The sequence below is a fragment of the Mauremys mutica genome, chromosome 7 (genome assembly GCF_020497125.1).
Source record: "Mauremys mutica isolate MM-2020 ecotype Southern chromosome 7, ASM2049712v1, whole genome shotgun sequence".
NCBI lineage: Eukaryota > Metazoa > Chordata > Testudines > Geoemydidae > Mauremys > Mauremys mutica.
The window spans coordinates 91,296,092-91,311,761 of NC_059078.1; positions in this window are offsets into that span (position 1 = coordinate 91,296,092).

Below are 15,670 nucleotides of genomic sequence, written 5' to 3' on the forward strand. Positions count from 1 at the left end.
GTGTAACACAAAAGAGTGCTTAAAAATGTATTTTACTCTTAACATACACAGTTTTGGTCATGGTTTTGATCCCTGAAATAAAATAGGGGGATGGGAACCCAATTTTTTTCCTACATTTGTAGCTCCGATAAAACCTATCAAGCCTTGGCTAGAGAATTATTCTCTGCTCCACTATGGGTGAGACCCAAGTATGATTTTATTCTTCCATTCCTATCGTTTGCTCTCAAAGCAATCCTGGGCTTGGAATGCTTTAGAGACAGTTTAGTGTGTTCTTGAATACCAAGGGCCAGATTTTCAGAGGTATTTAATGAAGCTGGTTGGGAATTTACTGTCTGAATTAGTGCGATTTCCATTGGAAATTTTCTGCAAAATCAATAGTTTCCATGAGAGAACTTTGAGTTTTGGGGGAAAAAAATCAATATTCCCAATGGAAAAACTGAAATGAAACTTCATTTCAGATTGAATTATTAACATAGTGGGATTATCCAAGAGTGAACAAAAGTAGCAATAATCTACCCACTAAGTAACAGTGACTACATTGAGTTAAACATCTGGGAAAGACTCATACCTAAAACTAGCAATGTGACATGAAAATTTAGGATTTCAAAAAATGTGGAAGCTAGTCAAAAAATAACTTTTGGGTTTAAATTTCTAATTTAAGGTCTTTAAACTTAAACACAATATACCAGTCTCAGAAAATAATGCATACCACATCTTAAAAATAATATTCAGGGTGATCCAGGGAATTAGAGACCAAGGGACCTTCCTTCAGTGGCATCAATCATTAAAAATGAAATTATCAAACCTCTATTCTCCCAGAGTTGAATGATATGATAAAGATGTAGCTTCTCTGGACAAGCATGATTAGTTTATAATCTACCACAATTCTTTAACAAGATGGGGATATAAATTGCTTTAGCTCTTTTATTCTCTATCTACCCCAAATGCTAAATCTTGACAAAGACCGTCACAGGAGACAATTCAAGGGACTAAAGCCCAGATCCACAAAGGTATGTAAAATTCTAAAATCTGTTAACTTCAGTGGAAGTTCAGAGCCTAAATACCTTTCTGAATCTTGGCCTAAATAACTTGGTGGGAGAGGCTAAACGCTGGCATGGATTTTGTTTTCTAGTTTCGTAACCAGTTTCTAGAGAGAGATGGTCAAGAGTCAAAATGATTAAAGTTAGGAGATGTCATAACTTAACACGGTTCTCTGTTTAATGAGCTAGAAAATGTGAAGAGCAGTGAGGTGGCAAAGTTAGCAGATGACAAAATGATTTACACTTTTCAAGACTAGAGAAAACTGGGAGGAAATTCAAGGAATTTTACAAAACTAGGAGAATGGGCAACATGAAATTCAGTGTTAAGAAATGCGCACTAATGCACATTAGAAGGAATAAACAGGCCTACTAATGCACATTCTTGGGTTCTAAATTAAATGTAAGTCCTCAGGAAAAATATTTGCGTGTCATTACGGCAGCTGAAGAAACTCTCATGTGTACAAAGTATAGAGGTCGTTTAAAAAGAAACCCAAACTGTTAAGATTGGATTAAAAAAAACCCACTGAAATGTATACTAGATAACCATTGTATTAATCAATTATATCAGTTGAAATATTGTCTTAAGCACTTGTCCCCCTATCTTAAAAGGATGTAATAAAAAGTGAGTCATGTAGAGACATCTGTACGCAGAAAGATGGAAAACACTGGGACTGGTCACTTCAGAAACGAGATAAGTAAGAGGGCATATGGTGGAAGTATACAAAATAATAAATGTAAGGAATAGGCTAAATCTGATACTCAGTTTACCCATTCTCATAACGTAGAACAAGGAGACTTTCAAAGAAATTGAAAAGTGGTAAATTTAGAAATGGAAAAATAAATCACACTAATAAGTGAAATTCATTGCCTTAAGAGATTAACACCAAGATTTTAGCAAGATATTTTTTTAAAAAAAGATTAGAAATCTATATAGGTATTGAACACTCAGTTACATTTGATGTAATATCTATATCTATATATAGATATCTTAATAGGTGATATACACCCTCAAGCTTCAACACATGAATCAAATCAATCACTAACAGAGGGAGACAGCAAGAAACTTCCTCTGTGGGTAGTTTATTCCCCTAATTGCATAGAATAGAGTTCCTTGTATACTCCTCTGAAGCACTGACCACTGTCAGAGACAGGAATTGCCATACTAGCTCAGACCAGAGGTCTGTTGATGCTGGTGTCCTATGTTCCTATTATTTGATTTTTGTGAATTGCCGTTTTGTGCTGTGCACTTTATCAGTGTGCTGCCACATGGGATTTCATACAGAATTCCTCTCTCTCTCCTGACAGACAAAGTAAGGAGTACAGCCTGACAGTGCCATGGTATTTAATCTAAAGGACTTCAAATGCCACTTGATTCCTTTGATCACTGCATCCTTCAAGACAGTGATACTAAAAAGATGATATTCTGATTTACCAGGGATCTCCCACACTCCCATTATCATAGAGAAGTTTTAAAATGCACAAATCAGCATTTGGAACAAAATCCTCTACTGGAATTTCATGATGTTTCTGCTGATTTGTTAATATTGATAACATAAAATCTAGATATAGGGGAAAAATGAGGTGGGGAGAAGAGGTACCACAATATCTATTGTGCCAAGTGACTCAGAAAAGTTTGTATCACGTTATTATAGATGGAAGTTTTGTTCATTTACAATGCTTTTAAAAAGGCTAGTATACAATCAGCAGAGGAAAGCATGTCAAACTATCTGTAAATAATTCAGGCAGCTGGCAGAGTGCAATACTCTCTGCTATATAGATGCTGGGAACACTTACCATTTTATTCCATTTCTGTCATTCACTTTTACTTTGGTTTGGAGACTCACTGCCTTCTTGAAATATGAATCTGACAGTGTTGCGAACACATGCTCTTCTTTTCATCAACCTTTTTCATTTCTTCTATAGTGAGCACAGAACTGGAGTCATTGACTTCTGCTGGAGTAATCTTAGTAATTTCCTTTTCAAAGTGGATTTTAAGTTGGTAGCTCAAAGTATTAAAAAATACCTGATTTCTTGGCTTAGGGTGGTGAGTTATTACAACTAGCTTCACTTGGCTATGTTTCCGGTGGTTGCCAGTTTGATTAGCTTCCTCCAATCTGATTCCAACATTTAGACAGAACATCCTGACTTGTTACAGCTCTTTATAACCAAACTCTGTTTTACTTAAGAAGAAAAGTCCTGGAGTTCCACACTTCAGTATATAGTGAGTCGGTGACTGGCAGTTCAGGATTTTTCAGAATTACTAATAAATAGATTAGGTAATTCATATTTGTTTCATTTCTCCTGCAGCAATTCTCATGTGTTGTACATTTAAAACAAATTCCAGCTACTGCATTATAGTTTAGCAGGAGCTATGACAGTTCTTGTAAACTTGCTGCCATACCACTGATGAGATCAAGTATTTTGTTGAAGACTCATTGCTCCAAAGGAAATTTTAGGAAAATAACTTTCTTCATAAGAAGGGTGTAACTGATGTTTAATATTACCTGACTTTACAGCAAATTTTAGGCTATAGCCACAAAGGGATTTATGGCACACATTTTTAAAAATGATTTAGGCACTACTGCATTCAGCAATGCAACATCTAACTGATTTAGAAGACTATGGCCTGGTCTATACTACGATTTTGAGGTCTAATTTAGCGGCATTACTTTGATTTAAGCCTGGACTCATCCACATGACGAAGCCCTTTTTTTCGACTTAAAGGGCTCTTTAAATCAATTTCTTTACTCCACCTCCAAGGGGATTAGCGCTGAAATCGGTCTTGCCAGGTCAAATTTGGGGTAGTGTGGATGCAATTCGATGGTATTGGCCTCTGGGAGCTATCCCAGAATGCTCCATTGTGACGGCTCTGGACAGCGCTCTCAACTCAGATGCATTGTCCAGGTAGACAGGAAAAGGCCCACGAACTCTTGAATCTCATTTCCTGTTTGGCCAGCGTGGCAAGATGTAGGTGAGTGCAGATCTCATCAGATCTCATTAACAGAGGTGACCATGATGGAGTCCCAGGATCACAAAAGAGCTCCAGCATGGACCGAATGGGAGGTATGGGATCTGCTTGCCATATGGGGAGATGAATCCGTGCTAGCTGAACTCCGTTCCAGTAAACAAAATGCCAAAAGATTAAGAGTCTCAGAGGGCATGAAGGACCGAGGCCATAACAGGGACGCAAAGGAGTGCCACGTGAAAATTAAGGCGCTAAGGCAAGCCTACTAAAAAAACAAACAGGCAACAGCCACTCCAGATCAGAGCCCTGAACATGCTGCTTCTATGATGAGCTGCATGCCATGCTAGGGGGTGCAGCCACCACTACCCTCAACCCTGTGCTTTGACTCCGTCAATGGAGAATCATGCAACACGGAAGCAGGTTTTGGGGACGAGGAAGATATCTCACAGCAAAGAAGCAGAGAAACTGGTTTTCCCCAACAGCCAAGATATGTTTTTCATCCTGGACCTGGAGCCAGTAACTCCTAAACCCACCCAAGGCGTGCTTCTGGACCTTGAAGGCAGAGACGGGACCTCTGGTGAGTGTACCTTTGTAAATATTACATAAGGTTTAAAAGCAAGTGTGTTTAATGAATGATTTGCCCTGGCATTCACAGCCAATACAGTATGGGGATGAAGCGGAAATCCTCCAGGGACATCTCCATAAAGCTCTCCTGGATGTACTCTCAAAGCCTTTGCAAAAGGCTTCTGGGGAGGGCGTTCTTATTCCATCTGCCATGGTAGGACACTTTACCATGCCAGGCCAGGAGCACATAGTCTGGAATCATTGCATAACAAACATGTCAGCATATGGTCCTGGTGTTTTGCTGGCATTCAAACAACATCCGTTCTTTATCTTGCTGTTTTATCCTCAGGAGAGTGATATCATTCATGGTCACCTGGTTGAAATAGGGGAATTTTATTAAGGGGACATTCAGAGGTGCCCATTCCTGCTTGGTTGTTTGGCTGTGGCTGAACAGAAATGTTCCCCACTGTTAGCCATGCGGTAGGAGGAGGGATGAAGCATGAGTAATTTCTCACACCAAACCAGCAGGCCCTCAATACAAGAGGCAAAATGTGACCTTGTAACGAAAGCACGTGTTCTGTGTAATGTGAACAGCAAGGTTTAATGTGAAAGAGTGTACCCATTGTTCTCTAAAATGCCTTTTTAACTACCACTCTCCCTTTTCCTCCACCAGCTACAAACGTTTCTCCTTCGCAGAGGCTAGCGAAGATTAGAAGGCCAAAAAAATGCACTCGGGATTAAATGTTCTCTGAGCTCCTGCTGTCCTCCCACACTTACAGAGCACAGCAGAATGTGTGGAGGCAGACAATGTCAGAGTGCAGGAAAGCACAATATGAACGCAAGGGCTGAAGATGATAGATGGCGTCAGCTTACTGACAGAAGGCAAGAGTCGACGCTCAGGCTGCTGGAAGATCAAACGCATATGCTCCAGCATATGGTTGAGCTGCAGGAGCACAGACCGCCGCTACATCCCCTGTGTAACCAACAGCCCTCCTCCCCAAGTTCCATAGCCTCCTCACCCAGATGCCCAAGAATGTGGTGGGGGGGCCTCTGGCCACCCAGCCACTCCAGCCCAGAGGATTGCCCAAGCAACAGAAGGCTGGCCTTCAGTAAGTTTTTTTTATTTAAAGTGTAAGTTTTAAGTTTTAAAATGCAGTGTGGCATTTTCCTTTCCTCCTCCCCCACCCCATCCAGGGCTTCCCGTCTCCCCCACCCCTTCTGGGCTTCCTTGGCAGTTATCCCCCTATTTATGTGATAAATTAATAAAGAATGCATGAATGTGAAGCAACAATTACTTTATTGCCTCTGCAAGCGATGATCAAAGAGGGGAGGGGAGGGTGGCTAGCTTACAGGGAAGTAGAGTGAACCAAGGGTGGGGGGGGTTATCAAGGAGAAACAAACAGAACTTTCACATCGTAGCCTGACCAGTCATGAAACTGGTTTTCAAAGCTTCTCTCATGTGCACCACGCCCTTTTGTACTCTTCTAACCGCCCTGGTGTCTGGCTGCACGTAATCAGCGGTCAGGCAATTTGCCTCAACCTCCCACCCTGCCATAAATGTCTCCCCTTTACTCTCACAGATATTGTGGAGCGCACAGCAAGCAGTAATAACAATGGAAATATTGGTTTCGCTGAGGTCTATCCGAGTTGGTAAACTGCGCCAGCACGCTTTTAAACATCCAAATGCACATTCTACCACCATTCTGCACTTGCTCAGCCTATAGTTGAACAGCTCCTGACTACTGTCCAGGCTGCCTGTGTATGGCTTCATGAGCCATGGCATTAAGGGGTAGGCTGGGTCCCCAAAGATAACTATAGGCATTTCAACATCCCCAGTGGTTATTTTCTGGTCTGGGAAGAAAGTCCCTTCCTGCAGCTTTTGAAACAGTCCTGAAGACGCGAGCATCATGTACCTTTCCTGGCCATCCTATGTTGATGTTGGTGAAACGTCCCTTGTGATCCACCAGTGCTTGCAGCAGCATTGAAAAGTACCTCTTTTGGTTTATGTACTCGCTGGCTTGGTGCTCCAGTGCCAAGATAGGGATATGAGTTCTGTCTATCGCCCCACCACAATTACGGAACCCCATTTCAGCAAAGCCATCCACTATGACCTGCACATTTCCCAGAGTCACTACCCTTGATAGCAGCATCTCTTTGATTGCGTTGGCTACTTGGATCACAGCAGCCCCCACAGTAGATTTTCCCTCTCCAAACTGATGTCCAACTGACTGGTAGCTGTCTGGTGTTGCAAGTTTCCACAGGGCTATCACCACTCACTCGTGAACTGTGAGGGCTGCTCTCATCTTGGTATTCTGGTGCTTCAGGGCAGGGGAAAGCAAGTCATAAACTTCCATGAAAGTGCCCTTATGCATGCAAAAGTTTCGCAGCCACTGGGAATCGTCCCAGACCCGCAACACTATGCGGTCCCATCAGTCTGTGCTTGTTTCCCGGGCCCAGAATCGGCGTTCCATGGCATGAACCTGCCCCATTAACACCATGATGTGCACATTGCCGGGGCCCATACTTTGTGAGAAGTCTATGTCCATGTTTATGTCCTCATCACTCTTGTCACCACGCTGCTGTCGCCTCCTCACCTGGCTTTGCTTTGGCAGGTTCTGGTTCTGCATATACTCCAGGATAATGCAACGTGGTGTTTACAGTGCTCGTCATTGCCACGGTGATCTGAGTGGGTTCCATGATCTCAGTGCAATGGCATCTGGGCTGAAAAAAGGTGTGAAATGATTGTCTGCTCTGACGGAGGGAGGGGCGACTGATGACATGGCTTGCAGGGAATTAAAGTCCACAGAGGCGGAGGCTTTGCATCAAGGAGAGAAACAAACAACTGTCACACAGAATGGCCCCCTCAGGGATTGAACTCAAAACCCTGGGTTTAGCAGGCCATTGATTTCATGGAGGGATGGAGGAAGCAAATGAATACAAAACAAATCGGGTCTATTTCTTGTTTTGATCCACTCCATCTATCTTTTACATCTTTAGGGTGGCAGCAGATGGTGCAGTTCAACTGCTAGCCATCATCATCTCCTGGCTGCTTGGCAGAAGATGAGAATGACCTGGCTGACTCACTCCCATGTCTGCCCAGGCACCCCTGACTGACCTCACTGTGGTTGGTTAAAGGAGCACCTAGGAGTATGACGACAATGGCTACCAGTCGTAACACACCGTCTGCTGCCAAAAGGCAATGAGCTGCTGCTGTGTAGCAATCCAGTCCCACATCTGCTAGCACCCAGGAGTCTTATGGTCACCTGTGCAGGCTCCATGCTTGCCATGGTATGGCGCCTGCACAAGTAACCCAGGAAAAAAGGCGTGAAACAATTGTCTGCCATTGCTTTCACGGAGGGAGGGAGGGAGGGAGAGGAGGGCCTGACGACATGTACCCAGAATCACCTGAAACACTGTTTTTGCCCCATCAGGCATTGGGATCTCAACCCAGAATTCCAATGGGTGGTGGAGACTGCAGGAACTGTGGGATAGCTACCCACAGTGCAATGCTCCGGAAGTCAACGCTAGCCTCGGTACTGTGGACACAGTCTGCCAACTTAACGCACTTAGAGCATTTTTTGTGGGGACACACACAATCGACTGTATAAAAACGATTTCTGAAAAACCAACTTCTATAAATTCAACCTAATTTCATAGTGTAGACAAGGCCTATATCTCTTACAAAAGGGATTTAGGAGTCTAAATCCCCCTGATTTATGGAATTTAGGCCCTTAAGTACTTAAATCACTTTTGAAGGATTTTTAAAGGCTTCTTAAATCGGTTAGATGTTTCAGTGCTGAGTTCAGTAGTGCCTAAATTTCTTAAAAACTGAGTTTAAGTCCAAAATTTAGATCCTCTAAACCCCTGGTCAGCTGCTGCCTCACCCTGCAGGTTCTACATTTCCACAAGTAAAGTTCCCTAGGTGCCTAAATTTCTGCCAATGGCCAGTGCTAGACTGCCTAAATCTTGATGCCATCAAGCAGCTCAGCAGCATTCTTATGTCACCTGCAGGGTGTTCTCAGAAGCTTGCCTACTGGATCAGGCCCTACCCAAAGAACAGCAGAGGAGGTGGTGATGACCCCCATGCGTTTTTATAGCCTCCTTCTCTCCTTTTTAGCATTATTACATAATAAGTATAGTGTGTTTCTATTCAGTTTAAACTTTCAAGCAAGCTAGGTCTTCCTTAAATGGGTGCATTTCATTACGCGAACTACAACAGTATCATGCTGGCACTTCTTCATATTCCAAATGGAGAGGAACGTGAGATGAAGTTTTTGCTTTTTTTCAGTGCAAAAGCAAATTTATTTTCCTAAAATCAGGGCTTACAGCCTGCCAATAACAGGCTGTGGGGATATATCAATAGCACAGGGTATACCAAAAAAAAAAAATGGTGGCACAGGTGGAAACCCACCACAGAATAAAGGACCGAGCAGGGATTTGAAGAGCACCACCTATTTACTACTACTTTTGCATTTCAATTGTTCAAATTTCAGATTGTTTACAGAGAAGCAGCTGAGAGGAGAGAGACACAGGAATTTGTTTTCCCCACAAAGATGAGTTTATCCAGTGACAGACTCAATGTGATCATTGGTGCTCTGAGCAGTGTGAGATTTTTCATTAAAAGAAAAACAATTTCCCCCTGGAGGATTTTATAAATATTTCCAACGTTTCGTTTTTCTAGACATTACATCCCTTCTTTCCGGTGGAGAGGCATAGAGCAAGGTCTAAATATCTGCTACATCTATCTCCTCAAAGACCTTTCAATTTTTTTAAAAAGGGCTGCTGAAATCACAGTACTATGTTTATGTATTACATGTTTTAATGTAGATCAATCAATTTTAAACATTTGTTACATTCATTAACATGCATCCTATTGAAATTAATGCAAACCATATTGAAAAATGACAAGAACATATACAAATAAATATTTAAGTCTTTCTATAGTTTCTGCAAATTCTTGGGATTTTTAATTTGAGAGAGTTTCACATTTAATTGATACTTGGGGGGGTGATCAGTAAAGGCTTGCAAAGTCAGCTTATATTCTTGATAAAGAAAATGCAGATTATATTGAAGGCTGCAAGATACTGAAATAAAAGGTGTCTGCTAAACACACTACATTAGCTTTCAAGCTAAAATGTAAATGACATTTCAGATTATGCAAAGAATAATTATCTGAACTGTCACTTGAAAGAGAAACTTATCTTTCTAGTTTGCATGTTTTAGCCTAAAAAAGAGACATCTATGATTTTTTTTTAATAGACTGTGAATGAATTTGGTGTTTATGAAAGTGGAAAAACTAATCAGTCTAAGTAGACATTCCCCAGACAAGTTCTATTCATGCTGTCATTGCACTTCACCCCAACATGCTAATCGTGCCTTTTTTTCTTCTTGAACAGAAAGAAAGGATTGCACTATGGTGTGGTGTACACAAATGCAGCCTATACTAGGACACTGAGTTTACTTGCACTTGTGATCCTTATTGCAGTTTGAATTCAGGTATATCCAGGTGAAAACTCTGCACTAATTCACTGTCTCAGTTACTTCTTACTTAGCACTTAAGGTCCTGTGTTAACAGTAAGCACATGAGTAATCTCAGTCCTGTTCAGCAAAACACTAAGCACATGCTTAACTTTAAGAACAAGAGTCATCCCATCTAAGGCAATGGGAAATAAGCATGTGATTATATATTTTCCTGAATTGAAGCCTAAACATGAAAACCTGTTGTTGTGACATAGTATGTCTGCATGCTTCATTGTACCACAAGCTTTGCCAGTCTACAAAATTCATATCTGCACACAGTGACCTGCATTCAGTGCAAGCATAACAGGTTACATTTAGTCCATATCTTTGCAATATTTTGATTTTAGTGACTGACCAATCCAAATCCTTATTCTCCATCAGGAATACGGAGAACAGAAAAGAAGTTAATGTTGATACCTTATCTCGCTGAATTCTTAACACTTTATTTTAATGGGAAACAAGACTTCAATACTACAGGAAATACATAGAAATGGCAACCATAAATTCTCTTAAAAATGCTTGTATGGATTGTTTTTCACCTACTAGCTCACAGGGAAAAAGAATATTTAGAACATTAACCTTGTTGACTGACCAACAAGCCAAAACACAACAAGCCTCCCTACCAGTCCCACCTACCAGTCCCAGACAATACAGAATATATTTTGTAGTTTGTTTTACCAAAGGGTAAAAGTATAAAATATATTTCAAAACTAAATGATAGTATATAAGCTTTGAAATAGAAAGATATCAGTAGGGGATATAACAGTTTTCAAATATATTATGGGCTGTTAAAAAGAGGATTATGATCAATTGTTCTCCATGTCTCCTGAACATAGGACAAGTAGTAATGAGCTTAATATTCAGCAAGGGAGATTTAGGTTAGATGTTAGGATAAATTTTTTATCTACAAGGGCAGTTAAACTCTGGAATAGGAAGCCAAGGCAGATCGTGGACTCCCCATCATTGGAAGTTAAGAACACCTGTCAAGGATTGTCTAGATTTATTTGGTCCGGAATCAGGGCTAAGGGCTGGACTTGATGATGTCTCAATGTCCCTTCCAGCCCTCCATTGCTATGATTCTACAAAAGAATGTAATTGCACAGTACTGTCAGATGGACAATTGACTTTGTGTCTAAGCATTTAAATATCACCACAGTATCTGAATGTCCAACAAAGATGACCACCACCGCATTATAAAGGCTTGCATTTGAAATATTTTTCTCATTTTCTGGCTTCTTTCTTCTCCTTTGTTGTCCTTTCTGTTGTTCTGGGTTTTAGACTTTGTTCTGAAAGTGCAGAGATCTGTGGTTATTTTAATATTCATCAGAAGTGTGCTCCAAGTCTTGGGCCATCTGCTGAGAAAGTGTTCTCCTACTGTTGTGAATTTTGTCTTTGAGTTTCATAGTTCCTGGGGACCTTAACTGTTGAGCTAGATTGTTGTAGTAGAGACAGCTGTCTCCGTGCTAATCTGGGTCAATTTCATGGGCATTTGACCCAGTATTTAGTGAGAAGCCAGCATACTGAACAGAGCATGGGATGAAGTGCTTTAACAAGCCAGAGAAGGCAAATTCCTGCATTGCACTCACATCCTTGCTAATACATGTATTTTCCTTGGCCTTTGGGATTCTGCCCTGTGCTCACTGGCCACAAATGTTTCTCGTACACCCTACAGGGAGAGAATGCCCCTGTCCTTTCCTCATCTGGCATAGACCATGGGGTTGTGGGGGAGAGGAAGGTCCTTCTGCAAAGTTAAATAGCTTCCTTTTAAATGTTTCACTACCTGACTCAAGTACAGCACTTCACAGATCATTCTGTCTGACTGTATCCTGAGTGGCTTTTCCCCATATTGAACCTGCTCATGTATCTTCCCTTTTTATGACAAAATATATTAATTATGGGCTCCAGTTCATGAGTCAGTATTGGAATGTATAAATCTCTAGTTCATTTCCATAAGATTCTAAAACTTTCCACTGTAAAAGGACAGTCCTGTCTTTTGGAAAACATCTGGAACTGTATAATTATAGATACACCATGTCATCTTAATGAGTATCATAGCATATAGTTATTACGCTGTCATTAATGCCAAATCTTCATTTTTTTGACCTTATCAAACAGGACAAATGTGGCTCTCATTCAAATAGTGTCTTCTCAACTCTGGTGTGAAGGTGTATATTTCCATGAATGTATGGGAGAACTTCCAAGAGCTCTACAAACCTGTGGAATGTGAATTTTTTTTTATTAGCAGCACTATCCTTTTCAAAAGTGTGCTTGTTAACCTAAAAGCACCAAAAGAGACAGACTTAGCTCCTGCTCTAAAGAAGTTATAAACTAATGGTCTGATCTTGCATCACTAATGTCAGTAGAAACTATCACTGATTTCAATGGGCACAGAACCAGAACCTGGTGCTGTAACAAGGAAATCTATTAATATCAGGCTATTAATATAATGTCCAATATTAATATTCGGTGGTAATAATAAAGATACTATCCCATTGCTAAGTTAATGTATCTTACATTCTTTCTTAACATTGAGGGCAAAAATAAAAATGAGTTCATGTACCTCGAAGTATTAACTCCCATGTAATAACATTCAAAAGGGGAATAAATGTTATACATTCATGATATATACAATGCAATAAATGAACATGTAAAATAAGACTAAACTGAATTTCTGTTCAAATAAAATAAATGTAATTCCATTGTGTATATCATGAATGTGTACAATTTACTCCCCTTTTGGGTGTCATGCTTAATTTGACTATATATTAAATTTCCTTGCTTTCCAAATTTTAGTCTGTTGCTAAAATTATGGGTACACAGAGATGAGTGAGCACTGTTCCCCTGTAGATCTGTATGTGAGAATCCAATATGGCTACAGAGCTGGTAGTCATACAGTAACATAAAACAATGTATCTGAGTCTGTGCAGTAAACTTTGGATTCTAATTGATCTTGATATTTATTGTGCACAGAACAAAATGTACTGTTTAACAAGTTTAACAGTTTGTTGATTTCTTGCCACATTTTTACAGTGCAGATACTGCAGATCTAAGTTTGAGTGCAGACATAAATTCCTGGGGTTTGCAAAAGAAAATGTTTTATGAATGTTCACTTGCCAAAACATACAAAAGGTTTATGGGCCACTGTGGAGCCTTAAGAAGAATAGGTTTACTTTTGCAATAACACTTCTTGTTATTTCCTAGACTCTCAAGCTGTCTATGTATTCTGCAGGCATTAAAATAGACAAAAAAGATCTTTACTGCAAATTTTCATTTCTAATATACTTTTATTTTATTTTTAAATCAACCACACTGTGTGAGTCTCTCTCTATATTGCTCAGCTTGTCCAGGGTTCCTTCTGTTTATTCTGACTACATAGCCACGGCACACCATAAGCCTTTCATGCAGCCAATATCAACAGACTTTTTTCCCCCTTTCATATTTCCCAGTTCCTATGTACTTGCTATCTGCCATTGCATACACCAATTACTTACACTTTGCTGCAGGAACCCACTCCTTGTCTATGACAAGACTCTCAATTGTGAAATTGCCATTTTTAATGGTCTTTATGACTGTTGTAGGTCTCTGCATGCTTGCTGGTATAACAGGAATGGTGTTTCAAACGTGGCTTGTTCAGGCTACTCTCTGCAGCTCTGCAGGGCTTCTTCCACATTGCTCCAGATGATCTGGGGCAGGCTTGAGAAGCCAATTTCAGTTTACCAGCATTTATATAATAATGGCTTCAGAGGGCCATGAACATCCTGCATGTTCACAGTATGTGGTGATAGCAGTATCATTTGATGTGCAGAAAAAGGGAATGAAAGCATCACTGTCCATTGCCAGGGATTCTCAAAGTTCATCTTGTCTTCAGTGTTGAGTAATGGTCTGAGGCATTTGTATGGATGTGACCTGAATAAGGCCGCACATTGATAGGACAGTATTTTCACATTACTCCTTTCACAAAATGAAGGTCTAACCAATAGCATAACATCTGTAGCCTATGAATTTGAATAACTTAAACACTAAATTATAATATTTACATAAATGTATCATACAATATTCATAAATTCCTGTAAATATTTCAGACAGTATTTCAGTACCGCTCACCCTAACCTGCAAAATGTGTGGAACTAATATGTACCAACCATGAAATAATAAATATGTACACTTTATATTTTAAAAAAATCAATTTAAAACATGAGATTTCAAAAAAAAAATCATAGTTACATGGCATTGGTAGGGTAAAATATTCAAAAGATATTTGTACTATGGGAGACATTCTTAATACCTAGGATATTTTTAATAATTCTGGCTCTCTAACATACGTATCATCTTACTCAAATATTATTCCTTTGTTTCCCTTGATTTTCCAGGGCCAATATGTTTGTTTTTCTCTATGTATATAAATGCAGATATCTTATGGTTTGAATTATGCATTTGTTCTTTGGTAATGAAATCTTGTCTCTCATGTACTGAAACTTAACCACTCAGTGACAGACTTGAAGGTAACAATTTTACAACAAAAAAACTTCAAAAACAGACTCCAAAGAGAGACTGCTGAACTTGAATTAATATGCAAATTAGATACAATTAACTTAGGTTTGAACAAAGACTGGGAATGGTTGGGCCATTACACTAATTTAATCTATTTCCCCATGTTAAGTATCCTCATACCTTCTGTGGGTCATCTTGATTATCACTTCAAAAGTTTATTTTTTTCTCCTGCTGATAATAGCTCATCTCAATTGATTGGCCTCTTACAGTTGGCATGGCTACTTCCACCTTTTCACGTTCTCTGTTATGTATAAATATCTTCTTGCTGTATGTTCCAGTCTATGCATCCGATGAAGTGAGCTGTAGCCCATGAAAGCTTATGCTCAAATAAATTTGTTAGTTTCTAAGGTGCCACAAGTACTCCTGTTCTTTTTGCGGATACAGACTAACAAGGCTGCTATTCTGAAGCCTTTGATATCTTAGGTATTCTAAAAGCTAATAGAAACTGAACTTATTTTACTTAGCTTTTTATAATTTTTTTTTAATTTGGTCTATTTATTTTGTATGGTTCACTCAGAAGCTTGCATAAGAGGAGTTAAATGGATGTCTGAGTTATTCGTAAACAGCTTTTGCCCTTATCTTTCTAATCAAATATATTATGCCTAGGATTTGACAGTGTCATTTAACGCCCCATGAGCTGGACTGATTCCATGATGTCTTGGTGTTCTCCCTCAGGCAAGAATCACTATGAGAGACTTTAATAATGAAAAAGACTATCACCATTGCGCTGTATCCATAAACAAACTCTTTGGGATGAGCTCAGGTCACATTAATACATGTTAGCTACCTCTCAAATTAAGAGATGTAAAGGAAATTGGAACAGTTATTGCTGAGTTATTTTTCCGTTCTTACCTAGGTCATTCGGCAATAGTATGCCTTAATGAAAGTTTCCCACAATGAAACAACTTATGTATGTTCACATCTATAAAATCAACCCTAATCCACCATAGATTCAAAGACAGCAGTTTGTCAAACTAAAATCAGTGGAAGATAGAGAATATGAAATTAAAGAATAAGAAGATAAATGTGG